Genomic DNA, 13,809 nt, shown 5'->3' with positions numbered 1-13,809 from the left:
CTTCAGTATTGTGCATGGCTTGACTTTCAAGCACTTTGATGTGGTTACTAGGCTTATATAACTAGGCAAACCAATCATTTTACACTCTGGAAGAAAAAAGCTGTTATCAGCGAGCCCTTATTCCTGGTCCGAGATGAATTTTCACATAAAAGGAATATTTTCACATTCATCTGACGAAGTGGGTATTCACCCACGAAAGCTCATGATCCAAAACATCTATTAGTCTATAAGGTGCCACAGGATTCTCTGCTGCTTTTACACATAAAAGGATGTTTCTTCTTTGCCTTATGACACGAAGTCAGACTCAACAGCCTTCCATTTGTTCAAAAATCAGTCTGGCTGGAAGAAGTGACAGCTTCTCAGAGTGGAATGACACAGGAAGCTACCGAATGATTATTCTGAAGAATCACAGCACTCCCTTCATTATTGAACTCTTCTTTTCTAAGACTGAAAACCAACAAACATTTGACTGTTAAACCTTCAGCACCGTAGATGAGAAGTTTGCATGGATGCTTGTACATATTGTGCAATAAATGACATCTGAAGTTGGGTTACACACAGCTGGCCGGAGTAGCTTTCACAATGGTGAAGGAGAAATGATGCATTCTGTAGTTTATCAAAGCATTGACAGCAGGATATGCAGCTGTATTGTCCAGTCCCCCAGATTTCTTTTCCCATTTTGATTGAATCTTTGCAGAAATTGCATCTTCGCTTGTCATTGCAGAAATCTGTTTTCTTAACATTGATGTTAAAGGAAATGTTGGAAAGTACTTTATTTGAACTGTCACTTGCAGTTAAAGGCTTTTTTATTTTCTTTGAATTTCCTCCGCGTAGTCTCGCTCCTGGGATGCACCGACCCTGCAGCTTGGATTGTGACATGCTCATTTTGCCCTGCTTACCCCTCACCTGGGTATTCTGAGGGTGAGGTTATAAAAGGGGGAGGGGTGCTCTGGCCAATTCAATTCCTCAGGCTTTCCCTGGATCCATCTTCACTACCTACATTAAATATTAACATTTTTTAGTGTATCTTAGATAGTTTTAACAACTAACCACAGAAACTAACTATAAAATGTATCCTTTAGGGATAGTTTTTAGTCAGGTTTTCTTTGTATCCGAGATAGTTGTATCTGAAGAGCAAGAAGCCTAAGACAGTACAAAAATTGTCTACTTCAGTGCCAAGTTCTAAGAGCTCTGTGGCTCAAAGAAAGGATCTAAAATCTAAAAATGGAGACCTCTCATTGTTGCTGGCTTCTTTGTCTAGAGCCAGTTCATGAGAGAGAGCTCCCAGACCCATCTAATTGAATGGCATGTAAGGAACTGGAGATCAGAAAAGATTGTGGCCAGTCCCAAGACACATCCTGTGGACTCAGGTGTTTCAAATCCTAAATTACTGGATTCTTCAGTTAAGATAAAGATCTGAGTTCTAGACTAAAGAGAAGGCTCCAAGTAACTCAGATCAACCTGTCAGCACTACGGCGATGCCTCAGCCAATAATAGTGATGACACAGATTCACCACTTGGATCCATCTTTATCTCATAGGTTATTGGGTCTAACTACAGCCCCTATCCTGGGAATGGGAAACAGGGAATGGATCAGTTAATTTCCTCTGCGGCATCTGACATCATCCACTGTCGGAAGACAGGATACTGGGCTTAATGAACCTTTGGTCTGATCCAGTATGGCCATTCTTCTGGTCTTATATAAGCATGCAGGTCACATCCTAGCTTCCACCACCCATTTACTGTTTTGCAGAGTGGCCCCAACACCACCACCCCTCAAGTCCTTAATTTCTTCCAAACAGTCTACCTCTGTAGTGTCCAGCCCTCTCCTGGAACACTCACAGAAGGTATTAAGTTAATACATTGCAGCTCATAAGGACAGCCATACTGGGTCAGATCAAAGGGCTATCTAGCCCAGTATCCTGTCTACCAACAGTGGCCAATGTCAGGTGCCCCAGAGGGAATGAACAGAATAGGAAATCGAGTGATCCATCCCCTATCACCCATTCCAGCTTCTGAAAAAAGCTCATTAATTTAAATGGTTTCTGACAAATATTCTTATTTCAGTCATAATTTAAGTGATACAAGGTAAAAAGAGTAAGGATAGAAATGGTTACAAGCAAACAAAAGTAAAAATATGCTTCTAAGAATAAAACTTCACTTCAGCAAGCTACAATCTTTGCCTAGGCAGGTTTCTCACCTATACTCAGTTCCTAGAGACTTCAGCCTCCTCTGCTGAAGGATCCAACATTGTAATTTCAAGAGCTCTAGCCCCATGACTCCCACAAAAGATGGACAACTCAAACATTTTTTTATCCCCACCCTGCACTTATATCACTGCAACGTTAATTGTCTCTGTTTCAAAAGCCAGGAAGGCTTCCTGGTGTTCTTCCCTTCCAGTGGACTTCTCACCCCCCTGCTGATTCATATGCAAATAGAACTTCCCTTGTTTTGATTCCACACTACTTAATGTACATTAGATACAGGTAGATAGCCTCCTGCCTGGGGGAGAACCTGTTTCTCCCTTTGGTCACGGACTTTATAGGATGATATCAGTGAGTATCCATAATTCCTCATATAGTGTTAGTGTATATAATTTGCAATGGTATCAAGCATCACTGTCAGACTTTCATAAAATACCTCATTCTACATACTCTCGCAGTACATTAATATTGTATATAATCATTTGATTCAATTGTGTGTCATTTGAGGTTCAGATTCTGTGTCTTTACAGAAATGTATTCTTAGATGAAATTCCTTTTCTCCTGGAGGCATGACACGCTATGTGATCATAGAGTTCATGCTGGTACCTTACCCTACTACCCCTTGTTAGCTTGATGGCTTTGTTTACCTTTTACATAAATATGCTTCTCTCTGTCTTTGGTCACATCTTGCCTAATTTATAGCGGCGACACATTCAAGCGGGTAAACCTATACTCCTTTGACTGGAACAGGTGTGGCTTAGACACTGCTTGCCAAATACACTTCAGGTACATAATTCTACCACATATCTATACTCCTTTGTATCTTCTCTCTCTCACCCATATAATGTAGCATGCAACTGTTTTCAGGACCTGCATGTTACTCTTAGAGGAATACATTGTTATACAGTGGAATTCCTCTTGCAGAACAGAAAAACTCTTGCAGCAGAGGGAGATTTTTTTTAAGGCTTTAGGATTGTAGAAATGTGCTCTTATGTATGTAAAAAAAAGGCTGGTTTTACTTTATGAATATAGGAATTACAAGGAACATTGATATGGAATTCTGTGTCTTTGTAACACAGATTTATAATTAATCATGATGTTAATAGTGAAGTGCCTGGAAAAAAGAAGCAAATTAATTCTGAGAAAATGACTGTCACTTAGTTCAGCAATGGATGGTCCTTGTCAGCCCTCATAGTAGCTACAGTTATCCCTGAAAAAGTAATATATTACTCCAGTGTTCTTGTCTTTTGGAGATTAAAAAAAAATCAACAAAATATTAATTAAAGATGCATTGAGTAACACATTTGCTTCCTGGTTACCTCATAACCGAACTCCACTGAGGGCACTCATGGAAGTGATTGCTCCTGAGACCATTTTCTGGAGGTGATTTTCCTTGAAGCCAGAGTACAAAAGGTAATACTGCATCATCCTTGAATTACCTTTAATAATGAATCCAGCTAGCTGTCCAATCTCCACCCTTGCCCTCTGCTTAGGCCCCAGGAACAGTGCTGCAGCAGGATGAGAGGTGAGATTCACTGCTTTAGGATTGCAGTAGCCTTATGTTTGTGAGAAAACAGGTGTTTATGCCTACAGGTAGATCTACCTGCAGCCTCCCACCATGCTTGCTCTGAGGAGGCATGCAAGGTGCCACCACGAAGTACAGTTTGACAGAGTGCAGGGTGAATAAAGACTGTGTGGTGATTTGAGAAATCATCCCTCCACCACCTGCACACCCACAACTCTGTATGTTTGTCAATGGGAGTTTGTCGGAGAGAGGACAGCAGGATCAGGTCCTTAGTAGCCTAGCTCATACAGATCCTGCAGAAAAACCATGGATTACAAGGACTAAAGGACTGTCTTTCACTCCCATACTGAAAGCTTCTCAGATCAGTTTAGTTACAACTTGAAAAATCCATGCTCTGTAAAATTGACTGGGATAACTGGGTTGCCTATTTTGCTCTTCCTATATTACAAAGTTTCCCAGGCTTACAGGAGATTTTTCCTACTTTAATCCCTAATAAAGGCTAGGATAGTCAAAGGAGCCTAATGGGAGCTGGATGCTCTTAAGTTCTTCTGAAAGTGTCAGACACGCTCTTGCCTGTCTGGTTATTCATAAAAAAACCAAAAAAAACCCAAAAAACATCTTGTCTGCTGAACTGATTCCCACTTGATCTATGGCAGTAGAGGTGTTTGTGATCTGAGTGGCTTTGTTTTTTAAAACCATGTTGAAGAGGTGGCCATCTGCCAGAATCAAATAGCCCTATGGATTTGCAATCAGGAAGACAGGTTTTTGTTTCGTTTTATTTTGTTTGGGGGTGGAAGGGTAGTTTGGGTCAGTGCAGTAACCCTCTAATGGGTCGGCCATTGGACTGTACAGCAATTACTTGATGTGAGGAATAATCACCATTGACATGAGACTGATTGAGTGGTCCAGATTCTCTCCTACATCAAGAGCTACTCAGCCCAAGGATATTCAGGGAGCCTATTATGGTTACTTTGTTCTCCAGCTGTCCTAGCCCAGGGGTCAGAGCAACCTAGGAGCAGCTTTAATTTATGCTAAATGGCTATGGTCTCCAAGGACCCATGTGCCAGTTGAGAACTGATAAAGTGCAAGAGTGTTCAGCCCAACCTCAACATATGCCTAAGGCCAAGGCATGGATGGAAGTTGGCACAGGAGCTTGTGTAACCCACACACCTCCTGGGTGTGGTGTTCTGTCCCATCTAGTGGCACTGAGACCACTTAGAGAGAGAGAAAATGAGTCTGCTCTACAGCCTTTGCTAAGAGCCATATGGCTTTTAGCCCATGCAGTAGAGGCTCATGCACTAAGCTCTGAAGGTCCGTGGTTCAGTATTGCCCGATGATAACTGGGGTCTGTCGGTGTTACACTTGCACTTTTACACCAGTTAAGAGTTTCCCCCACACCAGGGGCATTCTCAGCTGACCAGTTAGGGCCAGATTTCACCATTTTGCACTGCCTAAGTGGTGCAAAGGGTCCAGGACAAGGGGAGAAAATCTGGCCCTGATCCCACTCCATTTAATGATGACCCTTAGTCATATGTAAGGGCTCTTGAATAAGATGTTCAGAAGACCAGCCAGTATGACACAGAGTATGGAATTGTATTGCAAGTGTAAAATTTCCTGAAATTATTGTGAGTCAACATCTGAGCAAAATGCAGAAGTCCCAGAAGAGATGGTATAATAACTGCCCTAAGAAATGGGTTACCAGTTCAGTCAGAAAGCTCTTCTAATAAAAAATAATGCCCCAAAAGCTTGCACAGCAGCAGCAGTGGTAGAGAGGAAGTAAGCAGGTTTGTAGCCCCTCCTCCAATCTGTCACATAAAGTCACTAAAGGTCTGGAAAGTGAGAGTTCTAAACTGGGAAGAAAAGTGGGTGTTGCTAAGCAAGAGTTAACAAACTAGGGGTGGACATAAACTGGCAAGGGAGCATAGAGTAAAGCAGTGAAAATATGAAAGGGATGGAAGCCAAGAATCACAAGAAAATCGAGGTCTGGGTCAAAACTGTATCCCTGTATTAAAGCTTTGCAATGCAGGATAAAAATGAAAATTACTAACCTGCACTACTGAAGTAGTATGATAGTTTACCATCTTACTACCTCAGTGAACAGTTTACTTACCAAGCAAAGATTACACTATCTATGTTATACAGAGGTTTCAGCTGCCATGTATTTAGCAGGATTGTCACACCTTGCAGACTCCTAATTCACTCATCCATAGCATGTCTTCCTGTTTCATCATGCCAACAGCTTGCCATTTTCACTGTGATATGCCCCTTCTGGTCACTTCTGTTGGTCCAACAACTGCTGTATGGTGCTCTGGAGAACTCATCTCTTGTCAATCACTGGCAAGATGTCTTGCCTCCAGAGTACCAGTTCTGAAAGTGAAGTTGGCTGGAGGCAGTAAGGGGAAATCTAGACTGTGTTGCAAATGAACAGATTAGCATATCTATCTGTGTCTCAAAGCAAAATTGTCATGATTTGTTTCATATAAAACAAATTTAAAACGATAAATCGAGGAACACAAAACAATTAGAAGTGGTTGGCTATCATGATAAACACAGGATAGGTATTGGAAAAAAGGATTCTTAGGGGAGCTGTGATGTATAAGAACATAGAGTGTATTTTTTTCTTTATAGCTCACATGTCCTAGCACTTTTTACCTGTTATGAAAGGTTGTACATAGGTTAAGAATAAGAATAAAGTAAAAATCACCAAGTAATATAGCTGGCCAGAAATCTGCCAAATGATCAATACATGTTTGAAAATTCTATTAACATTTTCTGACCAACTTACCAAATAGATTTCTTGGTGTAAGGACTGAAACAAAACCACAGTTAGCCTCTCTATATAATTCCCTGCAGTAGCCAGTAATCAAACTAATTAGCATTTAGGAATGGGAATTTAAAAAGCATTCAGTCTTTGGTCTCACTCTACACCCATTGAAGTGAGTGGGAGTTTTGCTATTGTCTTCAATAGCAGCAGAATGAGAGACCAGTGCTGAGCACTTTTGAAAATCTCAGCCTAATATTTGATTATACATGTCCACTTTTTTGCTTTATGCTCAAGAACACCGAGCCATGGTAGGCACTTCCTACCTTACCAAGGATGTCATTATTTTAAAACTTTCAGATATTACTTATAAAGTTAACTAGAACTGGGGAGTTTGTGAAGAGTGTATTGACAGGCCTTTTAGCAGCCAGAAGTTGTTAGGAGATTCAGACTGCTTAATTTATACTTTTTTTTTCCTTATTAGTGTTCTTTAAGTGATTAAACCCAAAGACAGTGACATACAAAATTCATTGAAAGAAAACCCATATATGACTAATTATTCAGACATTGAAAAACATCTTTATTATCAGGGAATTATATTCTCTATTTATAGGATTTTGAACTGAGTTTGTCCTGGGTGCGAAATTATTGAAAGATGTATACAGAGTTTATAGAATGGACTTGCACAGTGTTGAACACAAAAGTTAGTTGTTTTCCAGATCATAAGATTAAAACTTGGGTAAATACAAGAGAATGGGAATTTGACAAAGGCTTGAGCTGATACAATACATCTGATTTTATATTGCAGTTGTGCTGATGGTGGGTTTATTTATGTTGCGGGGGAGGGGACATTAGGTCCAAGAAAATGGAGAGAAGCAATGGAAAAGCTGGATTATTTTGGAAACCTCTTTGTGTCTGCCTCTGCACAGACTGCAGAGCAGGGGCACAGCTATAAGTGCCCAGAAAAGGGTACTGATATTTACTAAGATGGCCCAGTGGTTTCTTGAAGCCAGTAGAGAAGCCACCATTAAAGCACTTAAGCAAGTGCTGAACTTTAAGCATGTGAATGTTCTCATCTCTGTTCAGCACATCAATTCATCATGTGCCTAAGTTCCATTGACTGACCAGACAAGTTGAAGAGAACAAGCCACCCATTAGCACTGGAATCAGTGCTAACTGAAAGGATTTACAGACCAGATATTTGTGTTTACTGAAAAGGCTGAAGTCATTGTTCAGTACACACAAGTAAAGGAGGACAAACATAGGCATGAATTTTAAGTGACAGGCTCCAGCTTATTAAAATTTAACATTGGAGAGGGGTGTTATCTGCCCATTTCTCCTTATCAGACATATGTGGGTCCACTGCAGAGTTTACATTGCTTCTATCATATAGTCCATAACTCAGGGTAGACTCTCCATTGCCTACTCTAGCATTCAGTTTGCTCTGCTCAATCCTCTCACCTTCTTCTTCAATGGGACAGAAGGTACCAAAACGGGATCCTGATCTACAAGGACTTCAGGTCTCCCTTTCTTTCCCACTGAGCTCCACCAGCAGAATTCCATATCTCTTGTTTTCTGGTCACTGGTTCTTTGGCCTTTTATCTGCCCTGGACTCTGGCTGCAAGTTGAGACAAACTAACATTCATAAATTCCTAACACTAACCCCTTAAATCCTATAACTGTTTAACTTAACTGTGCCTTCCTCACAGCACCATAAAGGCCAAACAAACAAACAAAACCCACTAGGTCACAGACACTTTGGCCTGATGGCGAAAAATTCTTTCCTGATCCTTAAATAAGTAATCAGTCAGAGCCCAGTCACAGCAATCTAAAAACACAGTTCCTTTACTAAACTATGGGAAGGGAGAGTGTTCAAGTAAAAATGTGACAAGAGGTCTGAGAAACTCCACCCCAGGGTTTAAATAAATGACTGTGGGAAGCAAGAGCTAATGGGCTCACATCTGTCTGGCCAGTCAATGGGCAGCAAATACCTGGGGGAGGATGGCTCTATCTCTATATAAACTCCTCCTTTTATCCTAAAGCTATCTGGCACCTTGCAGATTCAGTCAAGTTTCCCATCCATTAAATTGGTGGGTGGCATTGGATATGGACTTTGACACATAACATTTTTTATTCAAATTCTGAAAAAAAAATTAAGTAAAACACACTGCCTGGGGAAAGTCTGTATGGTTGTGTCACGCTGAAACAAAAGACTGTGAATGTTAAACTGAAAACCCAAAATTGAGATTCAGATGTCAGGGAAAAAAAGTCACGATATAAACAGTTTGTACAGGAAGAATACACCGAAGACAATAATAGTTATCTAATAGGTGTTGTATGCGAGTATCATTCAGGGTTTAAAATAGATTGACCCTGCATTTCATAGATTCCAAGATCAGAAGGGACCATTGTGAGCATCCATTCTGACCTCCTGTATAACACAGGACATAGAACTGTATATAATGCTTTTTGAACCTCCCTGAAAAGATGGAAATCTGAGCTGCGGTTCAGTAAAGAATTAAACTGAAGAGCAGGAAGGAGAATGTAGAAGTAATTCTACGTAATTAGTCCTGATATTCCTTGTTGCACCTGGGCTCTGCACTCCCTTCTCAACTAAACCTTGCATTTAACTGGAGTTTTGTTTGAATGAGAAGTGCAGGGTAGCCAGGATCCAAAGTATGTTACAAAGCACACTCCCACCTTCTCTTGTCTATTTTCTTATAGGCTACCTTCCTCAACATGAAGCAGATCCCAATTCAGCAAAGCACTTAAACATGAGTTCAAATTTAAGAGCTTAAATACCTCTGTGTCAGAGCAACAGAACATACCTCAACACAAAAATATTTGGGAAAAATGGAGTTTCCTTCCTTTTTCATTTATTAACAATTTTATTTTGGAATAGTCTTGCCTCACTTCTAATAAATAGCTACAAATAGCGCTTGTTATAACTTTCAAAATATTTAACTGAAAAAGGTTCAAGATTATGTAACTATCAAAATATTTTAATACAATCAAGTGAGTCCTTTTTCGATTTGATTTTGCATTTATCTCAGTAACTGGAGTCATATTGTTCAGTTGTATTCAATAAAGATATTCAATTTAATTTCTCAGTTAATTTACTCTTACATGGGGGGACTATATACATCTAGTAAATTTTGGACACTGCCGTAATATACATAATAAATAGAGTTCCTGTGTTTTTATGTATTGCTGTAGAACCTTCCTGAGACAAAGAGGCATATTAGTGTATTGAAATGCTAACTGGAGGGTCAGTCACAACATCTCAGTGAAATAAGATACTTTGAATATTGTGTACTTAATTACCCTTTGGAGACATTATTTCATGTGAAGTAGATTTTGCTCATTAGACTGCCATTTTTAGGCCTCTCATTTATCACAAATAATAATCTTCAGAACCTCCTAAACAGGAAAGGAAAATAAAGGTAAAAGCTGCTATTGTTTTCTCTGAAACAAGCCAATGGCTTGGGAAAGCTATAGGGAATCTAGTAAATATGTAACTTAATTCATAAAAGAAAAAATCTTATAAAGCACTCATCCCCTCCCCAGTGTCCTGAAACAGACACTGAAATCTTAAAACTTCTATTACTAATTGTATTTTCATTGCAATAGTTTTTCTGGGATAATACGTTAATCGTGGCCTTTTTGTATCAATGGCACTGCTCATAGCAGATACACAAAGGCAGGTTTTTTTTGAGCAGGGGAGGTTATACTAAAACCAGCTGACTTTCTGAAAGTGCTTGTGTGGGTTCTTTTTTTTGCTTCTAGCTTTCTCTCTTCCCCCATTAGGTGATCATTTTTACTTCACTTTACCTCTGCCATGGGGAGTATGGATGAATGAAGTCTGGTGATTAAAAGCTGAGTCAGCCCATTCTGACTGAACTCTCACTCCCTCCTTATGACATGCACACAGTGTATCCTGTAAAAGCTAGCAAAACTGTCCTCTAGCTTCACTATGACATTTGGAGAGCAACCTGCTATAATTTCTGTTTAAAACGTTACAACTTCTATTTATTATTAGTGATTGGAAGTATAGGATGTTAGGTCTTTTGTCATTGCTCTTCAAAAAGAGAGAATTGTACTTTGGTATGCATAATGGCTTGCTTTCTTTTGGTCCGGATTGAACAGAAAAGGTTTTTATTGTTGTTTTTTTAATGTACTAAAATGTAACGAGGTCTGTTATTTTCAGTATTACTTTAGTCATTTAATGTTAATATTGGGAACCAACTATTATTAGTGCATACTAATATTAATTCCTCTCCTGTGCATAAACACGCTAATTTGTAAACTAAAATGGATATAATAATTTTATTTTATTTCAATTTATGAAACAAATAAGAGAAGTGCCCATCCCTACCTTTCATAATAATGATAAAATCATATTCTAATACATACATCTATTTGGGATAGATCCATAAAATCAATGGATCTGCATTGATTTATACCAGCTAAAGAGCTGTCCCACTTTATGGCTAAATTTACATGATGAGATAGGGGTGTAGTTCCCAGTTTGTGTTGGCATACTCATGTTAGCTCTCATTGAGCTAGCATACTAAAAATAGTAGTGTAGCCACAATAGCGTCGGCAGTGGGAAGGGAGGCATAGGCTAGCCACCTGTAATCTTTTGTTACTTTTATGGTGAAATATTCCCAATTAATATTAAGTTGTTAAAGATAAAGGTGCAATAAAATCCAGATTAGTTTTCAGGTTCGAGCTTCTCGATCAGTTACAGAAAATTTATTTAGTAGAGGATCACTAGGTGACATGTTGAATGATAAAACCAAACATTATTCAAAAGAAAAATGAGCAGTTAAGGAAACATGCATCCAGTTATTGCTTACACAGTACAGACGCTTCCCGAGTTACGTAAACCTGACATACTCAAATCTGAGCTTACAGAAAAAGTTCCATAAGATAGAAATAAGAGGTTGGTTTTTTGTTGTTGTGTTTTTGCATAATGATCGGAGATACGTTTCTGACTTACGCAAAATTCGAGTTACGCAATTTAAAAAGTACATTAAAAAAGTAGCCAAAAAGTATTTTTCTCTGAATATTCAGATTATCTACTTCTTGTTATTGGGATTTGCAGAATCAATCCTTTATTTATGCAAAAAATATTGTTTACATATTACTCTTATTGATTTTAGTGAAACTACATGTGTATCTAAAAGTTCTCAGCATAGAAAAATACAGTCAGTGAACTATTTACAGAATATCCATGGCTAGAATGATTTGATATGAAGTTATCATTCATCATAGATATTATATTTTTCTTACTGGGGAGCCATATAAGTAATTTCATTGAGTTAATGGAACTACTTATATGCATAAAGTTACTTGGGTACATTTGCAAAATTGGGGCCCTGGAGTTTTAAATACAGAAGGAAAGAAGACCTTAACCCTTAATGTGCTTTTATCTCTTACCCTCACTTTTTACATTGATTAGTACCTCTATGTAAGTTTGTCAGAGCAAATTATAATCGTTTTTATTTTAAACAGTCTATTAAGGTCATATAGTAAAACTATATATTAAGGTAAAAAGGGAAACAATAATAAATTCACAAAAAGACTTGTTTGAGTTGTGATAGCATAGAAATATGTTTTATTATGCATTTTCATTTCTATTAACTTCCACTACAATGTGAACGTAAATCAAATATATAGTCCTTATCATGGCTGCAAAAAGCAAAATAAAAATACATAAATGTTAAATTAGATTTCTATACTGCAAACACAGATGAAAAATTATCATTGGGAAATGGGCACAGGCCAGCAGTTTAATAACGTGGCATCTGCTTTGCACTTTTGCCAATAATGCTTTTTCTAAAATGTTTTTCTGCAAGGTTTCAATTTCTAGACATATATTTAGGAAGAATTTAATGAAATAAAAGCAGAAAACTGTATCTAAACAGAGTCAAAATTTATTTTTGTTTGCAAACAATGGATCTTTGATATCAAAGTAGAAAGGTTTTTAAATGTAAACTCTACAGGATTTAAAATGCACTTGCTGTCTCTGAAATACAGCACAAGAAAGCTGAAAGACGGATTGAATTTATTTTACGATACTGGGGGGATATTTATGTTGAGATACAAATAGCTTAAGGGCCAGATAGGAATTAAAGGAAAAAGGAAGAGAGACTGGAAAACTGTAAAATATGCCAGCTAGGCTAGTGGGAGGGTCCTTTTGTGATGAAATGTTGCATAAATAATGCCAATAGGGGTCTAAATTCACTGTTGCCATGGAGACCTTTGTGCCTGACTGAACTCTTTTCTTTTCTGTTTTAAGACTGCAAGCACTGGGCTTGTGGTAGCTCTAATGAATATCATTTTGTGTTTTATTTTACTGTAAATTCTAGAATGCTGAAACCAAAAGAAGGTAGTGCTGTTTTTTTGTTTTCTGAGTGTTCAGGATGGTCAACGTCATTCTCCATTTAAAACCTTTTAAGGTTTTGATTTGTTTTTTCAAGTGATAAAGGGGTTGAAATTGACTATATCTGCCTGAACTACTGCTTTGGAAAGGAGGGAAAACTCTTCCTCTTCAGCTTTGTTGATTAGTCTTGTTTGTCTAGACTGCTTTTTTTTGGAAGTGATTATGGAGCGTTAATTTACAAAGTGTACAACAAAGGTAAAAAGTTAAAGCTAAATAAATAGTTTTGTAAAATTGTGGTTAAAGTTTAGAAAACTATTTTCCTGAAAGTTAGATTGCTAGAATGTGTTATGAAAAAACTACAAGTTTTGCTAAAGGTCAATACTATATGCAGGAAAACAGACTAGATGATCATGATGGTCCCTTCTGGCCTTAAAATCTAAGAGACAATTGTGAATAGCTGTAATGTAGTTTATATATATTTTTTGCGATTCACTACATAAGTGTTTGAAAATCGTAATAATTCAAGAATGTTTGTTAAGAATGAATAACGCTTCTACCTAGCTAAGTCCATCACAGTTGGAATACTGTTTAACTAGCTGGTGATTACCTCATTGTTTTTTCAACTACTTACGGTAATTTTAGAAATAAAAATCAAAAAGGAAACCCTGAACACTTTACACTGGATAAAGACAAGTAAGTAATGTTACTTTTAGTAACGGTGTCTTAGTTCCTAGAATATTTTACGGTCCTAACTCAAACAGTAACAGTGTATTTAATGTTTGTGGTTTTGTTTGTTTCAGTCAGTCTAAAGCTAGGTCCTAAAGAAATCAATAACTCCCCAAAGAGATCAGAAAAATTAACTGAATGGTCTTTCCTGTGCAAAATGTCTTTTCATAATTGGATATTTTGAGCTATGCACCTGTTGCTTTGC

General features: G+C 38.0%; 1 protein-coding gene across 5 annotated transcripts in view; it reads left to right on the top strand.

Annotated features, from left to right (window-relative positions):
• Nucleotides 1-13,809, top strand: part of CTNND2 (catenin delta 2) — a 1,230,307-nt gene that overhangs the window by 419,830 nt on the left and 796,668 nt on the right. The window contains exon 1 of one of the 5 annotated variants that reach the window (XM_032784553.2): nt 12,787-13,133. The exons of the other annotated variants lie outside the window; for them this stretch is intronic. The gene's annotated coding sequence lies outside the window, so the exon portion shown is untranslated. Of the gene's footprint in view, nt 1-12,786; nt 13,134-13,809 lie in introns of those variants that run through there. 5 annotated transcript variants of the gene reach the window in all.

Source organism: Chelonoidis abingdonii, chromosome 2 (assembly GCF_003597395.2).
Source record: "Chelonoidis abingdonii isolate Lonesome George chromosome 2, CheloAbing_2.0, whole genome shotgun sequence".
Classification (NCBI taxonomy): Eukaryota; Metazoa; Chordata; order Testudines; family Testudinidae; genus Chelonoidis; species Chelonoidis abingdonii.
Note: the sequence above shows the minus strand (reverse complement) of the source record. Positions and strands in the feature narration are given on the sequence as shown.